This window comes from Poecilia formosa, unplaced genomic scaffold (assembly GCF_000485575.1).
Source record: "Poecilia formosa unplaced genomic scaffold, Poecilia_formosa-5.1.2 Scaffold63, whole genome shotgun sequence".
NCBI lineage: Eukaryota > Metazoa > Chordata > Actinopteri > Cyprinodontiformes > Poeciliidae > Poecilia > Poecilia formosa.
In genome coordinates this window covers 551,173-570,506 of record NW_006800002.1, presented here as the reverse complement: position 1 = coordinate 570,506, position 19,334 = coordinate 551,173, and the positions used below count along the sequence as shown (strand labels likewise).

At 40.0% G+C, this 19,334-nt stretch overlaps 1 protein-coding gene across 1 annotated transcript in view; it reads right to left on the bottom strand.

The window, feature by feature from the left end:
* Positions 1–7,334: 7,334 nt before the first annotated feature.
* Positions 7,335–19,334, bottom strand: part of dph1 (diphthamide biosynthesis 1) — a 115,945-nt gene continuing 103,945 nt past the window's right edge. Inside the window, exon 13 of the transcript XR_476424.2 lies at positions 7,335–8,067. The gene's annotated coding sequence lies outside the window, so the exon portion shown is untranslated. The remainder of the gene's footprint in view (positions 8,068–19,334) is intronic.

Sequence of the window (19,334 nt, the reverse complement as noted above, 5' to 3'; positions counted from 1 at the left end):
GACACCCCCCCCTTTCTCTCACCCCTTTTCCTGCTCTCTCACCCCCATAGCTCTTGCGAGGAACACAGCACCGTGTTTCTCTTGGCAGAACTCTGCAGGCTGTCCCTGCGTGCCTGAAAAACCAGTGTTCTCCCCCTCATCCCGTGCAGCCAGGGTGCACATTTCTCACATTTTCTGCTTGCTCTCTTTCACTCTGGCCTCCCCACAACATCCAGGCTCCCAGGCATGGCGGTGCAGGCCAGGGGGGGAAGGTAACTCCTGTATGCGTTAGGTCCACATCCTTTATTGTCGCTTTTCCTTGAGTTCTTTGTCATTTGTAAGCTGCGGTTGCCATTGGCCTTGAAACTGCACACATTGGAGTTATGAAAATAAATTATCTTGATGGAAACAAAGCATTTCTGGATAAATAAAAAAAGGTTTTCCTACAATATAGGGTTTTTATATAATATAAAAGGTGTTGCAAACAGCAATGGAAATGCTTTTTTTCCACATCTCACAAGTCATGTGATCAAAACCCGATGCTGCTACTGGCGGAAAAGACGAAGACGATGACAGGAAGTGATGGGAGGATATTAGTTTGGCGTGTTGCTTAATAACTTATCGCGTGAACAAACTTATTTATGATTTTAATTGTGTTTCTTACTAAAAGCTGCACTATGTAACGATTTTAAAAATATATATACGTTTGAAATATATACTTTTTAAACTGTCACTATATCATGACAGTGTAGTGTGGTATGAAACAGACAAGTTCTGGGGGAAAAAAGAGCTGTCATGAATGCTCAAGCTAGTTAGCATGACCACCAATGATACTGTTTTGTAATGTCTGTCTCTTGTAATGTTAAGTTGTTTGTCCGCCATTAGCCCATCTAGCAGAGAGTACATGAGGTTGATTGACAGCATTAAGACCCTCCTCCTGGCTCTAACTGGCTGTTTTTTGATTGGAAGCAGTTCATTTCTTCAGACAGCAATAGTAGCTCAGGAAGGAGGTGGAGGCGCTCGATCTTTTCACAGATTATCTGTCTCATGTTATAGTTTCATGACATGGTGACATTTTTAACAAATATGAAAAGTTGCACACTGCACCTTTAATGGAAATGCCTCAAGTGCAAAATGATATTTTCTTTCGACATCAGCCGAATGCTGTCAATAATTTTTGAAATAGAAACGCAGCTACAAAAAATGACATCCCTCTTTGCTCAGTCTGAGAAAAGCCAGGTGTGTGAGAGCTTTAGCTCTTAAAGTAATGAGAAAAAGCTGTTAATCTGAAAGTTTCTAACGGGTGGAAGGAAGCTGGGTGTCTGGTAGGCACGGTGTCAATTTGGGGGCAAACAGATGTCTCACCAAATTAGAAGAGACAGACTTTCAGACTAACCCAGCGACACAGGTGCAAGATTCAAGTCAAACAGAGGAAGTGAAGCTCCGAAAGTGGAGGGTTAGCTTACTTAGAGCTGGATCGAATTCAAAGAGAAGCCAGGTGAATCGCCGCTCACTCTTACGAACACGTCTGAGGACTTAATTGAAGCAGCTGGAAAGGAATCCTTTGGACTGTGGACGATGGACGTTTAACCTCCATCCCACACACCAGGCTGTTTGGCAGCGGATCACTGCTGTATTTATTGTTTAATTTGTTTCTTCTAAACTCTCATTTAAACTTTATTTCCTCTGTGAGGCTGGGGTCCGGGCATTGCTACATAAATGAACGTTCTGAGGAATCAGGAATTGGGGGACTAGAGAGGGGAGAAATAAAAGGAGGGGAAGAGAAAGAGAGAGAGAGAGAAAAGAGAAAAAGTGCAGTCTGTCTCTTGGGTGCCCTTTTTGCCATCCCATTTCCTATGCATCTGGTCTGTGTTTGTGCTGGGAGGTTGTGGGGAGGGAGGTGGGGAAAAAGGAGGGGGACGGCCGTCTGGGGCCGATTAATAACCAGTGATTTATAGGAACTTTTATAGAATAATACAATAAAAAATGTGTGCGTACGTGTGTGCTAGCGTGTGTGTGTGTGTGAGCAAGCACGCCTGCCAGAGTGCGCGCGACGCTTTTCTAATTCTGGGGAATCAAAAACAAATTATCAGGGAAAAAACACAGGCCGCACTCGAGATAAATTGGGCACAGATGGAGGCAGGAAATAAAAAAAAGAAAAAGAAAAAGGAGCGGAGGTGAAGACACTCGAAAAGTCAAGCCCGGGAGGAGGGCTGTGAGGGGATAGAAGAGGGGCACCGGGGAGAGCGACGGGACGAGGGCAGGACAAGGTGAGGGCGTTCTGAGGAGAGGCGAAGGAGAAGGGGGAGAGTAGAGGAGAGGACAAGAGGAGAAAGGGTGAGCAAGAGGACAGGGATGATGTTGAGGAAGAGGGAAGAGTGGGAGGAGAGGGATCGGGGGAGTTCCCATGCCCTATGCAAAGGAAGTGGGCTTAATAAAGGGGTTGTAGTGATTTTATGTGTGTGTGTGTGAGTGTGAGTGTGTGTGTGTGTGTGTGTGTGTGTGTGAGTGAGTGGGCAATGAGATGAGCAGACGTCTCTGGCACAAGAAAGCATTTCCTTGCCAAAGTATGATTTACCCCCTGACACACACACACACACACACACACACACGCACACGCACACATTCACCACTACTTTCTTGTTCATCCCCATCAATTTCCAACACTTTGACACACACTCACACGCACACACACTCTTGACCCTAACAACTGACTTTTACTTTTCCACTCACATGGCTTTAACATTACACTCAAGAAAAGCAACTCAATGCAACTACCAGCAAGTACAGTTAGAAAAGTCATGTACAGGTATGGATTTATTTCAGCTTTGTAAAAGGTATTTAAAGCCACAAACCTTATTTTTTTCCTCACATTTTGTCATGTTCCAACCACAAACTGTGATGTGTTTTATAGACATGTGTTAGAGACTAACAGAAATAAGTGCACAATTGAAAAGTGGAAGGAAATTGATTCATGGTTTAAAGTTTTTTATTTAAACAAATACAAATCTAAAAAGTGTGGTTGACTCTTTCAGTGTGGTAGACGATGTCAATGACAATGTTGCTTGCATTGTCGTTGGATTTCCAGCAATCCCTCATACCAAAAATGAATACCACACCTAAGATTTTCAGTTATTACAAAGAAATGTAAAAAAAAGTATGTAATTTTCATTGAACTTCACAATTACACACCATTTTGTGTTGGTCTGTCATCTAAAACCCAATCAATTATTTGCCAAGTTTTGCTGTCGTCATCTGACAAAATATCACAAGCTGGAAGTGGTTTATGTTTATGCATTTAGCAACTGCTGAGTGTTATATTTGAGCAAACAACAAGCTAAGGAAGACCATTAGTTAGGATTTCTCAGTGGTAGCAAGGGTGACAGTGTAGAAATAAAGACCTGGCATAGAAGGAAGTGCTAAAAGTACAGGGTAGGTACTGGGGTTGGAGGTGAGGTCTGAACAGCTGCGTCTTTAATAGGCAAGAGCAATTCTGTTCAAATAGTTGTGAGTAGTTGTGGAACGACACTAGAAAAGAATTTGTATCGTCTTGATTACGGTGTAGTCACTGCTAACCAACAGTCCCTTGGCGACGAAAATGACCAAGGGATGACATAAGCCTTTGGGGGAACTTTCAAGGAGATGGGAGCCGTTTCACTGAATACCAAAAGGCAAGTCTATTTGTATCGTACATCTAGCAACAAGGCAATTCAAAGTCCTTCACAACATCAGTGACTTGAATTTGATACGGGTGGCTTTGAGTAGATCGAGGAGTTCAATGAACAGAGGGGTTGATGTAGGCTGACTGAGGAACAGACACACCGCTGTATAAATACTCTTACAATCTACAGTAGGAAGTAGTTGTTTGTGTAATGTACACCACTGTGCCTCTTGGCCAGGTCTCCTTAAAAAAAACAGATTTTATCTCAAGGGACTTTCTGGTAAAACAATAATTAAATAGAAAATAAATAAAGAGATTACCTACTTTGGCGTTCATGATGTTGATATTTATGTCTGTAGATATTAGTACAATTTGTGATCATCGGCCTGCCACAAACATTTGCATACTTCCTCATTTAAAAGGGAAAAGGATGTTTGTATGCAAGCTTGCCAAAGCTGACGCACAAAGTTAAAGACAGTGTGCCTCTGCAACATAAAAATGAAGCTGTGCTTAATCAGGTATTGAGCTCAAAAGTGACATTTCTAAACTGTAGACAGAGCTATTCTGTCTCAAGATGTACCTCTCTGCTTAATGATTGAAAAAAAAAGGAAGAAAAACAGGTTAATCAGAAACATCATGAGTGCAGTGATTTGGTCGTGCCACAGTGGTGTCATGATGTGACATAATGGTGTAACGTTGTGCTGACTGGGTACAGTTTCATTCAAAGTAAGCTAAAGACTCTGACTCAGCTCTGATGGACTGTAGGAGCTGGCAACAGCCAGTTACTGATGACTTCCTGTGCTCCGGGCCTGGACTGTGGCATCTGTCAGCCTTCCCCTCAACCTCTCCCCTACTCCCTTCTTACTGACAATTCCCCTTAACTCATCCTTTCCTCCTCCATCCTTTTGCCCTCTTGCCCACTCCCCCACACCTACCCCCGCCCTCGTCTGGGGCCTGAATCACACAGTGTTTCACTCAATTTGCTGGAAATCCTTCCTCTCTGAAGGCCTCCTGAGTTCTCTCCCACCTTCCCTTTCTTTGTCTCTCTTTCGCTCTCTCTCTCTCTTTCTCTCTCTCTCTCTCTCTTTTTCTCTCTGTCTCCCTTGACATTGCCATCCACACGCATGCTAGTTCTCCCTTGATCCCTCTGACCCCTTGGTGACCCCCTGGGTCTAATTTGTGCTGCCCCTGGGTACGGGCTAAAGCCAGGAAAGACAGAGAGGTTGGTGGTTCTTGGCAGGGCAGCAGAAAACTGAGAGGGGCCTTCACTGGAAAGTCAATCAGAGACTGAATCACTCTCAGCTGGATTCATACAGAGAATAAAAGGCTGGCCATTCACTTCCAGATCCCGACTTTGTATCTTTCTGTGGAATTCTCATGCCTTTCCTTCTGGATCAAAATGACCTGGTGGAAGATGAAGAATGGCGCTGCTTTGGGTCACATGCTTTTTATCATGATAAGACTTTTCTGAGTAACAACTGGGGATGTTGATTTGATGTGATCCTGCCCTTTCCCCAAGAGTAAATAATATTACAGAATTGCAAGAAAATAAAAGCCCCTCTGTAACTGTGCCAACTTTGTGAAAACATCAGTAATACAATTTATTTAAAGCCACCTTCAAAAACACTTTTTTTTTAACCTTGCGAACTAAAACGATCAAAAAACACAAGTACAGAAGAACTTTAGAGAAAGGAAAGTTTTTCAAAGTCAAGGTCAAATTTATTTATATAGCACTTTTAAAAACAAGTTTAAAACTGCACCAAAGTGTGGTGCAAAAACGATGACATAAGAGAATAAGTTGGTGAAAAGAGAAAAATAATACAAAAATATATATGATAAAATAATAAGAATAACAATAATAACTACATATAAATCAAATGTTTTATCATCAGGAACGACTTCCACACCATTCCAAGTCTGTTGACTTTAAACTCTGGTATGAATGGCAGTATAAAATGTAAGTAGGTTCAATGTTTTTGTTCTTTTTTTTTTCTTTTTGCAAATGCACTACTTTCTTTTCAGAAGGCTGAGGTGTCACTTCCTTCATTCACAAAAACGTCTTCACTCTCTAATCCAGTACATATAATAACCTGGCGAACACATTTATCTAAATATTTGAAATCCCATCACACAATTTCAAGCCAGAGACAAAGTTTGCCTGATTAGCTTTAAGACATTTTATTTAATGTATTTTTCTAATGTAAACATTTTCTTTGAGAAAATACTAGTTCATGCACCATGAAATCAGCTGAACCTCAGCTGCCACCGAACTACAGATTTCAATAAGTTTCTCAGTGGAAACTCGAGAAACTCGGGTAACAGTCATTCACACGATGGGTTTCAGTCAACTCTTCTGGTTACTCTGGTGTTAGGGTTTCGCAACAAGATAATCTTCTATACATGACTTGTGAAAAACTGCCAAACAGTTGCTCTCACACTTGTCAGTTTGCATTGCACACTGCCGTGTTCACCCTATCAGATTGACAGTGGACAGTAGACATGTTAGTCCCTGCGCACCACCAGGACGAGCATTTATCTTTCAGCAGACAAACACAAACCGTGAAGCATTATAAGACATAAAAGAGAGCTCAGTTTCATAATCACTTCCACTAAGAGAAAATATCTCACCATGTGAAATTGGACACATGAGATTTCCCATGCGCAGAGTGGCTGCTACCAGAAAGGGGGCAAAGTATAGTACGTGCACAAAGCAGGTTGAGTACGTGCCGACCTGCCCGTGTGTGTACGAAAGTGTGTGCTTATGACTTTTAGCCCCAGTATGACTGCAAAAGTGCCGCGTATGTGTGACCACAACGAACGAGAACATGCCCGCCACAAAGAGACTAAATGAGAGGAATTTGGAGAACAAAAAGAGAGGCAGGCGTCAGAAGTGCAGCAGAAGACAGTCTGTTCAAATATGGGTATGAAAAGACACACGTCTATAGGCACATGATTGGAAATACACACACACTCACACACACACAGATCAGGTCGACTCAAAGCCGCACACCCACAAGTTTCACTTCTGCCTTATGTGGCAGCACTCTTGAAACACCAGTGCACCAAGGTTAAGGTTCACATGCAGGTCAAGGCACACATAAACACCACATTGGAGAAGTAAAATTTACAATGTTTTTATTTCACAATTTTTATGCAATTGAAGTGCAAAGAGATATGCAAGCTTATCAAACAACATCCCAGGTAAAAAGTGGCATACCGGCGCATAAAACAGGTAAGGTTCTGTTGTATTAGGGAGTTTGTAAAGTCTTGAGAGGTGCCAAGGTGGCTGGCATGTACCGCCCAACAGAAGTGTTACGGAGAAATCCACCAGATTCAGAATTAGCGAAGACAAACTGGGAAAAAGCTTTAACTAGACCATGTCGCCACAGGAGAAATGAGCACATGAGAAAATGCGTTTGTGGTGTCACTACAGAACTATACTGAGATGGGGAACTTGGCCCTGGGAAATCGGCAGGGTCTGGACTGTGACTCATTTGCATGGACAAACTGTCAGACTTTTGTTTGATCAACCCAAAGTGCTTATTTTTACATTTAACACCTCTGCTGCGGAAATTGGTATTAGAGGATCTGCTTTTGTCTCAAGATTAGTCACTGTAATGCCGCTCTGGTGGATCCGAACATGTTTGTTCAGCATATGTGACAGACAAAGACTGTGTGTGTGTACTTGTGTTTGATACACACATAAGACTTTGTATCAACAAATACTTATGTTGGGAGAAGCTAATGCTCCTTATGGGACCAAAGCCTGGGCCCCATATGGAGAAGTGCTGTTTTAGAGCGATGGGTGGAGTTAAGGACAAAGGTGTTGATTAAATTTAGGTCAGGTTTAGAGTGAATGTCCGGGTTAGGCTATAGAAATGAATGAAAAATAAATGTAAGTCAAGATAGAAAGGCACACCGTGTGTGTGCGTGTGCGAGCGTGTGGGTGTGTGTGTGTGTGTGTGTGTGTGTGTGTGGTCTTGATACATTGTAAGGACCAGTTCTCCAACAAAGACTATACTGTGAGGACCCACTGGTGCATATGGTGTCTAAAGCCCAGGCCACATGAGTAAAAGTGCTTTTTTAGTGTTATGGGTTAAATTTAGGACTAAGGTGTGAATTGGCTTTAGGTTAGGCTTAGGGTTAGGCATGTATTAGTTATGGTTGAGTTTAAGGTATGTGTCAAGGTTAGGTTATAGAAATGAATTTAAAAAGTCAGGAAATCAATGTAAACTCCTTGTGAAGATAGAAAGACATACTACGTGAGTGTGAGTGTGTGTGGTTGTGTGTCAGCGGGTCGGCGGGTTGAGAGTAGCGCAGGCCAGGAGGAGGACGGCGAGTGTTGGAGTGCTGGACGAGTCTTTCTCATGGCCTCTACGCCCTCTGTGGACTTGACTCTCATCTTCCGATTGGTTGGATTCCAGACACTGTCAGTGAGACCAGACAAGACACGCACACACACACCCAAAATGCATTTTACATCTCGGAAGGAGACAAGATGAACACATTATTAAAGAAAACATCAAAACAAAAGAGTTTGAGCAGCAGCTTGATAGGGTGACACAAAACCAAGAAGATGGAGAGCAGAAAGCTGTCAAGTCTGAAATGAATTAAATGTCTTGGTTTAAACATGCCACTCAGTGTCACTGTTTGTCCCTCCTGTTACAGGAAGAGTCTGCCCTCTGCTGACAGCCTGTTGAAGTGCACGTTTGTATAGTTATTTAGGTCGACTTTTTAAAGTAGCAAGAAGGGCAAAGTTACAGAATTTCTGTTTCAACATAAGCGTCGTCTTTAGAAAAGTCAGTTTAACAACATTTCTGAATATAACATCAATTTACAACAGACACCAACTAAAGCTTCTTCCTGAGAAAAACATGTTTCACATCAGTTCACATCCACTTTCCAGTAAATGTCGTACAGACAGATTGACAATCTAAGCAATGGTGTCCGGTTCAGTCTAATTCAATGCAATACATGTAGCAGTATTAATGCTGAATTTGGCAATATGATGTTAGACATGATATTGACCTCAAATGTTTGGTTTGAATCCATAAAGATAATTTTGTTGTTGATCTTGAACAAAATAAAATAGAAACATAGTATATGGGTTACTTTATTTAATCTACCACAGGACTAAAACAGTTGATGCAAATTTATATACATATATAAAAAACAGCAACATAAAAAAATGAAATGTATTGTTGGTAAAAGTGATAAACTAGGATTCGAAATGTGAAAAACATAGTAAATTTACAATCTGTAACCATAGATTGTAAATTTAGTATGTTTTTCACATTTTGAATACATATCTGCATTTGATTAACAAAAATGAAAATATGGCAGAATAAACAAAAATCTGGCCTGGATCTGGTAAGAATGACTGTTAATATGAATAACCTACATGAAAAGAGGCTGTGCTGGCCTATGAGGCACTTACTACTGTTTGTTAAGCATTTCAGAAATATTATCTGAGGTGTTTCACTGTTTATTTGTAGATTTTGAATTTTCTTTTTTTATAATAAATATAGGGTTCTATAAGTGATTTGAGCTGTCAAACTTTATGAGTTCTTGCTTTTTTTGATGATGTAAAACTGACTATTCCACTGACTATTCAGTCGCAATTTATTATACTGTAAAATCACAATCTCTATTTAATGACAACTTACCTTTATGAAAATAAAGCTCTTAAAGGGGGGAAAACACAGCAAAGCTTTTTGACGAAGAACAATTCTTAACAGGTTTTGATCAGCTTATCCAATTTGCATCACTGACATTTAATACAAGACCATCATTAAGTCCTTAAATGCACTCAATCTCAGGCTGCTGTGCCTAAATCAAAAAGCAGTACTAAGTTAAAAATGGACATAACGGCAACTGACGAATCGCTCCCTTACTATATGAAGGCTAGTTTATGAAGCTAAAGAAAATGAGGAAACCAAACACAGGAGATTGCTAAGTAACAGAACAGCAAAGGACAGAATGTACCCTAGATGATATACTAGGCACATCGTCAACGTGTTCTTCATAACCTAGCGCAGGTATACTGCCTAATAATTATGATGGGGGATGCTGACAGAGCGATATATTTGTCTTGGTAGATCTTTCAGTAAGGAGTTAACATCTGTTGACAGTGTAGTTCAGTAAAAGTAAAAATAGTTATAAAAAGTCGAATAGAAATGGTGCAAGAGGAACCGAAGAACCTCAGGGAAGTCGAATCATTTTCAGGAAGAAAGAGGAGAATAAATTACAGAACGAAGACAAACAGAATCGTAGCGTGTTTAAAGAGAAACGACTGAAAGCTGTCACATTCGCTAGAGCGGTAAGTGATGAAGGTAGCAGGTGCTATTATTACTCGTTTTCCAGATAATAAATATTTCTCATAGCCTGAATAAATTTTACGTTACACTATCTGCACATCTATTTAGTGGTATTTCTTTTTTTGAATATGAAAATTTTGTCAAAGCTCGCAATACCACACTTTTCAACAACAATTAATGCAAACACGTCAGAGGTAATGAAAAACCTTATTGCTGAATAAAACTTTTATAAAAGATATTTTTGTAGCATATTTGTTGAAACTGTCACTATATTGTGACAGTTTGATATGAGACAGATAATTTGTGAAAAAAATTGATCTCTGCCTTCTCCCAGTGCTACCTAGAGACAACCAATCAGAGCCAGGAGGCGGGTCTTATCGCTGTCAATCATTTGTCTTTTTTTCCTCTATGCTAAGCTGCACATAGCAGAGCTTGTCATGAAAGCCCAGGTTGGTTAGCATACTCACCGCTAACGGTGAACAAACAGTTTTCCTATAACGTTAAGCTGTTTCTCTGCCACATTTAGCAGTGAGTACATGAGGACTATTGACAGCGCTAAGTCCCTCCTCCTGGCTCTGACTGGTTGTTTTTGGTCGGGAGCGGGGAATTTCTTCAGACGGCAACAGCAGCTCAGGAAGGAGGTGGAGGAGCGCCATCTTTTTTCACAGATTAAGTCTCATAACATTCTGTCACGACATGACGACAGTTTTAACAAATATGTAAAACAACACTTTAAAAAAAAAGTTACATACTGCAGCTTTAAGCACACAAAATACCCTCCTGTGAAATCGTATGGCCTAATGTGAAGCAGAGCGACACACACCTTTACACAGACAATCAGCAGCTCCTTCAGAGCCTCGGGCACGGAGAGTGGGCCATTAGTCACCCGCTAATGGGCGTCTTTAATATGCAAAGTCATACAGACAGACGTTAACAAGGCATTGACCCAGAGCAGGAAGGATTAAAATAATATACAGTAGCCTCTGCTGAGTTGCCCATAAATCATCTTTAGTATCAACACAACACAAGAGTGTTTCTATAGATTATACACACGTACTTCGGTGCCTGTATACATACACACACGCCCCCGAGCAGGTCTGGCACTTTAATGTTAGTGCGAGCGGTGAGATGTTTATCCCACAGACAGCTGCTAATCCCTCTGCGAGGTTTAGCGCTGCCCGCAGAAGAACGAGGCTCACATGCAGCAGAGACGGACTCAGGACGTAATACGTTTTGAATCTAATGAGCAGATCTATATTTCCGTTCCACTGAAACTGGTTTATTTCAGATAACCTATCATTGATACAGAGCGATATCAAATTAATTCGTGCTTTTTCACTATCCTTGAAGCTTTCACACCAAAGTACAGATTTCTATTTTCATATCCTGACCTTATGCCATCATGACCACGCTCAAAAGCTTTTCCTACAAACTGAATTTATGGAGAACTTTCTATTTCGTTTCACCTGACTAAAACTGAACAATTTTTACCTGTATTTCGAAGCTACAGTTTTATATGTGAATAAATACCTGTCCAAAGAAGTTCCCAAAAAGATACGTTGCAATGTAATTCAGTGTAATTGTTTTTTTTCTTACTTATTTATTTTTTTTTACATTGCTATGTCTTTATTAAAATATATGCTATATTTATCTGTTTAATTTTTTAACAGGAGGTCCTGAGTTTGAATCCTAACAGTACACTCACCAGATAACAAAAAAATTGTCTGAGTTTAGCTGGTCCTTCTAAATTCTTACGAATAAATGAATGTGTGCTTGTGTTTAATTTATTGGTTTATTTTAAGTGGTGATTATTAAGAAATATTGTACACTTAAGCATTTATATCCTAATTTATAACATATACGCTGGGCTTTAGGACATTCGTTTTGCTTTATGGGAAAACTGAAGAACAAATATAAAACATGTCTTAAAAGCCAAAGATATCAGTAACTGGATGCTCCACCAGTTACTGAACCAGTACTCTACGGGCTCCGATTTTTAGTCTTGATTAATTTTTTGAGGAAGTGATGGTGATGTGATGCTTTTCCAAGATCCTAATTGGCTGATTGTATTTAATCCTCAGTGGCTTTGTTGCTGCTTTGAGACCGATACAACCGGGAAAAGTCATTTAAATTCCACATTAAACTGGTTGCTAGGATATCCTCCTTTTCATCTCCGGAATATTGCTGAAATATTCCGGTGCTGCTGTCCAGGAGTGATGCTGAGAAACTAATCCATGCATTTTTCCTCTTCATAAACATGACATGATGATTTCTGGAACTGTTGTCACTTTCTTGACTCACTTGGTCTGGGATTAGACTTTAAACTTCTCCATGATCATGCAACATGACATGAGGATATTTTACTTTCTAGATTTTTAAAATATATCTTAGACTTTTTTTGACTTTGTTAAACACAATAGAAAGAATAATCACACCAATATTTATTTTCTTATTGTCATGACTCAATAGACTATAAATATTAATGCAGTTGCACTGAAACTTAGGCTACGTCTTCATTAGCTATATAAAAAACTAACAGTTACTAATGCCAGCATGCAAGGATTAGTGGAAATAATTCTTTTTTTTTTTAGAAAACGGATAGATAAATGGAAGAAAGGCAGCCCAAATGCACAAATATTTCCAGACAAAAAAAAGAAAAAGAAAAAAAAACAGCATTACAAGGGTTTTCCAATGTCAGTCCCACTCATTTTAAGAAGCTGGCCTTGTCTTTGTAAGAGCATCGCTTCTGCATGCCTGCTGACGACAAAAGGTAACCCTGGAAACAGCTGTGTAGGTGCTGCTACTCATCTCCCTGCCCACTGACACATCACTGCCCCCACCCTTTACCAGCTGTGGTGAGTGATGATGGCAATCATCAGCTTCCTGTGCAACAACTCACACTGGTCCCCAAAGAACACCGAAGGCAGATGTTCGGCTGTGCACTTGTAATGTTTTTTTTTTTTTTTTTTTTTTTGTTTTTTGTAAATGACAGGTACGTTGCTGCTAATATTTAAATTACGAACAATGTGTGTTTTGTTAATTATTGGCATCTCAAAAATAGGACGGGTTCTGTACCTGGAAATGCTTACAGGCGAGTCTTGCTAAAAGCTGCTGTAGATCAGTTTATTACAGCGTTTCTTTCAAGTGGCTTTCATTGCCTTTTTGAAGACAAGCAGGTCAAACTGACAAAAAAAAAAAAGGTTTTTGCTCCCACATAAACCAACTGATGGTTAGAAATAAGATCATGTTGAATCTGTTTTTTTTCCATCAGAAGGTGGATAACCACATGGTTTTTTGCAAACAAATTAATATGTGATCCTCTGCATAGCACTTCTATGAAGTAATATGAGTTATGTTAAAATGTGCTAAGTTATTTTATATTATGTTAGATTTTATGCCATAATCCAACAAAAACGTATTGGTGTTCATTGATGTTTTCATTGAATAAACAGTGGGAAAATAGCAAAACTATCACTTCAGAATATATGGACAGTTTAGAGGGGTTTAAAACATCATTAACAGAATTTCAGTCAGAATTCTTATGAAAAGAAATTTATAAAAGATAAACGATAAGCAATATGATAAACTTCCTACAATGACATCTGATTTGTCACGACAAATTCCATCTCGAAAAATTGCTGTTCCAAGCGAAACAGCCGTGAGAATGCAGAATGACTGCTGCAGAATATGCAAGAAAGAGCCGGACAAAGCAAAAAATGGAGAAAAAAAGCAGAAGAAAGCCATAGTGATACTAGTGAGGGGGCAGTGCACTCCTAATGTTTTTGCTAATGTTATTGCACTAACCTGTGAGAAAGAAATAGCTAAAATGGTTATTTTATGGTAAAGGCTAATATTAGTACTCCGCCTAAGGTGCACTAACCTGGGAGGAATATTGAGGTTTTTATTTTGAAATGTTCAGTAAGCTTCATTTTAAAGGGCCACACTAATCCCATGGGTTCAACCAACAGTGGTTGGGTTGAACCAGTTATATAATGCCCGAAACAGCGAAGGCTTTTATTTTGGAGGGTATGTGTTGCACTTATTCTGACAGTCCAAAGTAATTGTCAGTTTCTTCTCAACCCTCCTCTTCGTAACTCAGAGTTCCACCATGACTGTAGTACTAAAGGGCAGCTCAGCCCTCAGCCAACTGTCATGTGCGACAGAAAAGTGGAGAAAGAATTCTATCTTTGTGAGACACCCAGTCAGTTTTTCTGAAAAAGCACTCCGAACAACTCCTTCCCGTTCAGGAACTGTGAGATGTATTCGAAAATTGTTTGAAGCGTGTGAGAGGACTATTTGTCATCTTCATTAGTACTGCGATTCATATCTGTACCTCACTCACAGTAATAGCAGCGATGAGAGCGAGAGATGGTGGGCGCCGCACTCTGAAATTTTTCAGAAAAGGATGAAAATGAATGGCTGGGAGCCTGAGTTTTCCCTTTGACATCAATTCGCTCTGAAGCACCTTGACAGTAAACCATGAACCCTAGAGAAATTTCAAAAACTTTTTATGTAAGCAGACATTCAGTATGATGTCATGATCAACTTTCATATCAATAGAGTGATATTTGTAGGCGTGAGGGTGAGTTAAAATTTGTTTAAGGAGTCAAACCTCCACTCCATTTCTCACTCTAATGGAGTGGCAGTTAGTTTCAGTTACACTCTAAATTTTGGCAGTTGGAAATTTTGCTTGTTTTTCGCTTTTTACTTTGCCATGGTAACTCCAATTCCCAATAAAAATAACAGCTCCCTTCTCGGCATTGAGCCGAACATTTTGAACATCTTCGCAAGTCAGTGACTGCTCTCCCTGTGCACTGCTATGGCAGGCCCCAACAATCGCACCGAATGTCTGCTTACGTAAAATGTTTTCGAAATTTTGTCAGTTGGTAGCCTCTGCACGGCTTCAGTGACCCGAGTCTTCATACACCAGTAACCTACATCTACTTTGTCATAAAGCATTCCACACTTTGGATAGCTCTGAAGATCCAGTCTCAGTAAACCTTGGATGAACTTTTGAGGCATTCAGTTTCTAACCAAATAACCTTCTGCTTTAGCTGTACTGTTTGTTATCCCGTTTGAAATTTAGGTTATTGTCTTTAGGTTCAAATTAGTTTAAGATGTATGCATGTTGTTGGTTGTTCAATCTTGGATGAAGAGTATCTTTAATTTTCAAATAGTCATTGTTTCCTTAGAGCAGGGGTGCCCAAGTCCAGTCCTCGAGAGCTACCATCCTGCAACTTTCAGATGCATCCCTGCTTCAACACACCTGAATCAAATGAATGGCTCGTTACCAGGCCTCTGTAGAGCTGATCCCGGTCTGTTGGAGTAAGGATACTTCTAAAAGTTGCAGGATGGTAGCTCTCGAGGACTGGACTTGGGCACCTCTGCCTTAGAGGGTGTGCCTGTGTGGCTATTACTGATTGTAGCAACCTGCGCCACCCACTGGATGTAGGGAGAAACTACAATCTCAGCTTTCTGCTCCATGTTACACTAAACATTTGCTAGCAGTGTGCTACTGATCGCTAACAGCCTTCTAATATTAGGCAGGAGTTTGTTCACCCAACCAACTTCCTACATCCAGTATTCAATGAAAGCATAAAAAAATGTAAATGCAGTTATCATGTGCAATTTAGTGATAGAAATCACACTTCTTTATGTGATTTCTATCTCTAAATTTACAACAATTTCCAAGAGCAGTATTTGTGTTTGTGGTGCTATAACTGATGTGGCACACAGTTACAGTCAAAAAGTTCCCTAAAAGTTGTAATGAATAGTTATTTATCACAATAACTAACTATTGTGTTGTTATCACAATAGTACCACAAAATATTGTGATAAAACAATAAATTGATATCCCCCACCTCTAATACAGACATCGAAGTTTTTGGTTGTAAACTGACAAAACATGAAAAAGTCAGAGGAGTTCACAAACTTCTGCAAGCCACTGCAAAGTTTTAAAGCGCTTGAATCATTTAATCAATCTCTGGCAGGATTTTTTTTTGTTGTTTTTGGGGTTTTTTTCCCCTTCGCAGAAGCCTGTGTGTGTCTGTAATACATGCATACAGGTGGAAAATTGTTACATTGTGGAGAGCCAAAGCGCTGTGATCCAGCGGCTTTGAGTTTTCGATATGCGGAAAAGATAAGGTCTGTTTGAAAGGCCAGCAGCTTTAGCCAAGGCCTGTTCGTGGCCAACAGCAGCTGGCTTGGCACACGCACACCTTCATCTGTGTGATCTGGCCCCAGACTCTGACAGCAGATCATAATCACATCCATTCAAGATTCAATCACTGTTTGTGAAACTGTGAGAAGGCTGAATGGGAAGTGCGCGTCCCGGCCAAAGCACATGTGTTTCCATTGATGCTGAACCGCTTCTTCGAGAAAAGTGTATTTTTATTGGAGAGGTGCAGGGATATAAAGTCAGTGGAAGTGTAGATCATGATGCGTACACGTGTGTGTGTGTGTGTGTGTGTGTGTGTGTGTGGCTTGCTGCCGTGGAAGCGCGAGCACAGAATTAACAGAAAAACCACAGAGAGGCAAAAACAGGTCACCAACTGTGAACGAAGATAAACGAGCAGACACAATCGGATATAAATGGCAGAAAGGTCGCACTGCTTCCCTTTACTTGAAAACATACAGATATAACAGACTGCTGCTTGATTTATGAACTTAAGAGTCACACCAAATGTTTCTCACTGGTATTTATTTTTAAAATTAAGCCCGTCTACACAGTTTCTTGTGGTGTCTTGCCGACTTCTTTGCAAAAGGTTAAAGTCGCCGCATTCCATTTTAAAAAGTTGGCGATCCGCTTTTATAAAATCTTTTAAACAGCAACACATCTTGTGAAAAAAATGTTTGGCCTCGTATTTATGTGTCTTCAAAAATCAAAATGGCAAATGCAGTTTTCAGATGATGATTTTATTTACTTGGGGGGGAAAGAAAAGCCACGCAAGCTGATCTGGTCTTATGCAAAAAAGTAATCAACTTCCTTGTTAAATCATGAATTATCTGTGTCAATGTCTCAAAAAGCAACAACCCATGCCCGGGGTTAAAGAATTAAAAAACAGATCAGAGACAAATTTGAAGAAAACTGTTTGCAAAGCTATTTAGTGTGTTTTGGGACACTAGCTAACCATTGGGCACAAATGGAGAAAACGAAGAATAGAGGTGAATCTTCCTAGGATGAATCAGGCGTTACTTCAGGATCACATCAACAATTCATCCAGGAGGTCAAAAAAGCACCAAGAACATAAATAACTTAAGGAATGAGAGACTGGAGAAAAAATGTTGAAAACCAATGTCAACCAAACAGACATTGGTGTTTCTGGTCAACATTGGTCAAGTTGTTTCACATTAGGACTTCATGTTGACCCCCAAAAGCTTTTAGGAAAATATTCTTTGAGTTGATGGGACAAAACTGGAACTGGAAAGGTGTGTGTCTCATCACATCTGGCTCAAAACTGAGCAGAAAACAAACATCAATCCTACAGTCAGTCATGGTGTTGATAGTGTTGTGGCCTGGAGTTGTGTTGCTGCTTCAGGAACATAACATTGTGCAATGATTAATGAAACCCTGAATTATGATCTCAACCAAAATATCCTGGAGAAGAATGTCTGGCCATAAACATTAGGCTCAAGTTCATTTGGGTTTTGCTAACGGACAACGATACGAACCATTGTCCGTTCTTTTTGAATGCCCTGGTTAAAGTCCTGAGTTGAATTCGACTGAGATGCTGTTGTCGTGAAAAAGTAATTTATGTTGGAAAACCCTCTGACGTGGCTGAATTAAAACAACTTTGCCAATAAGAGTGCGCCAAAGTTTCACCACAACAATGGTGTCACGGAGTAATTGCCAGCTATCATGAACATACTGCAGCTCTTGCTACCAAGTGTGGCACGACTACTGATACAGGCTGTAATTACTGTAAACACTGTAAACATACAGACAGATTGTTTGGAGAAGCTCTTTTTTTTTTTTTTTTTGGTCTTTTTTAAAACAAAACCACAATATAAAAACTGAATTTTGAATCAGGTTAACTTTGATATTTAAACATTTCTGACAATCTGAAACATGTTGGGGGGGGGGAAGCAAAAACAGAAGAAATCTGTAAAGGACAATGTTTTTCACGTTGGAGTCAAATTGCATTTCTGTCTAAAATATGCACCGAGATGATACATAAAAAATAGAAACTGAAAATCAAAATATTTGATTTAAACATAAATTATCCAACACAAATAACTATCCAGTTTCCTATCATAAAGATTTATATTTAAGCATTTTTTTGTATTACTATTTACATTTGACTTTACAATGCACTTTTTAAAAATCAAGATATTTCAAGAATTGGGATTAATAAACTACTTTTACTCTTACTATAACACACCTAAAACAGTGTATTATTTGATTCATTAATGTGTCAAATTTGATAACAGGGGAGAAACTGAATGCAGCTGAAAGGAGATTTTGTATTCTAAAATACAAATATTTAAATATTTGTCTTTATAATGGTTGACGCTCATTATGTCTTTCTATGCAAAGCACAAGTTAAGGAACTGGAAAATGTCTGTATATCGTATGACGCAGTAAATAACCAAGACACAGAAACGGATCCTTCATCTACACACGTTATTTGCCCTCATTTACAAATCTTACATGCAAACAAAGCAGAAACGGCATCACTCAGACACGTCTGCACAGATTCTGTGCTGCCGACTACATCCTGCGGAGTGAGGGGGGCGAAGGTGGGGAGGAGGGGTGAAGGATCACAGCAAGACGGAAGGTGCATGAAGAAGCTGCTGCTGATTTTAGATGATCTAATTTGGCTCAGGGCTGCAACTATCATCTATCTTATGTGTGGACGCTGTGACATTTATTGCAGGAAGAAGACCTTCCAAGGGTTTGAGGGCATGGCAGCGACCCAGAGCAGAGAATGCAGCCGTGGCTAAGGACAACGCCGGAGCCGACTGGGTTTCTGGGACCTCTGGGAATTGTTGAAACACCCCTCCACCCCCCTCTCCCTCTTGGAGCCTGTGGCAGAGGCCAACGTTTCTCCACCTGACGCAAAAGTCGTCCAAACAAATCCGGAATCACCCGGTGTATCACAAGAGATAATTGTAAAAAAAATACGTTCCAGGTAGATTTGCAAAAACAAAGCGGCTTGTTTGAACCACGTGTGACTGTATGTACGGGTACAGTAAGGTCTAGATTTAGCCTCTTCATGGAAACTGAGATCTGTCAGGGATGATCTACACATGCAGAAAGCTTCTCCATGGGCTGTAATGATGCATAAAGCATCCAACAACCGCTGATTTACTTTTGCTTCTAATTAGCGCCTTTCAGGCATACCATTGGTGTGTGTGTGTGTGTGTGTGTGTGTGTG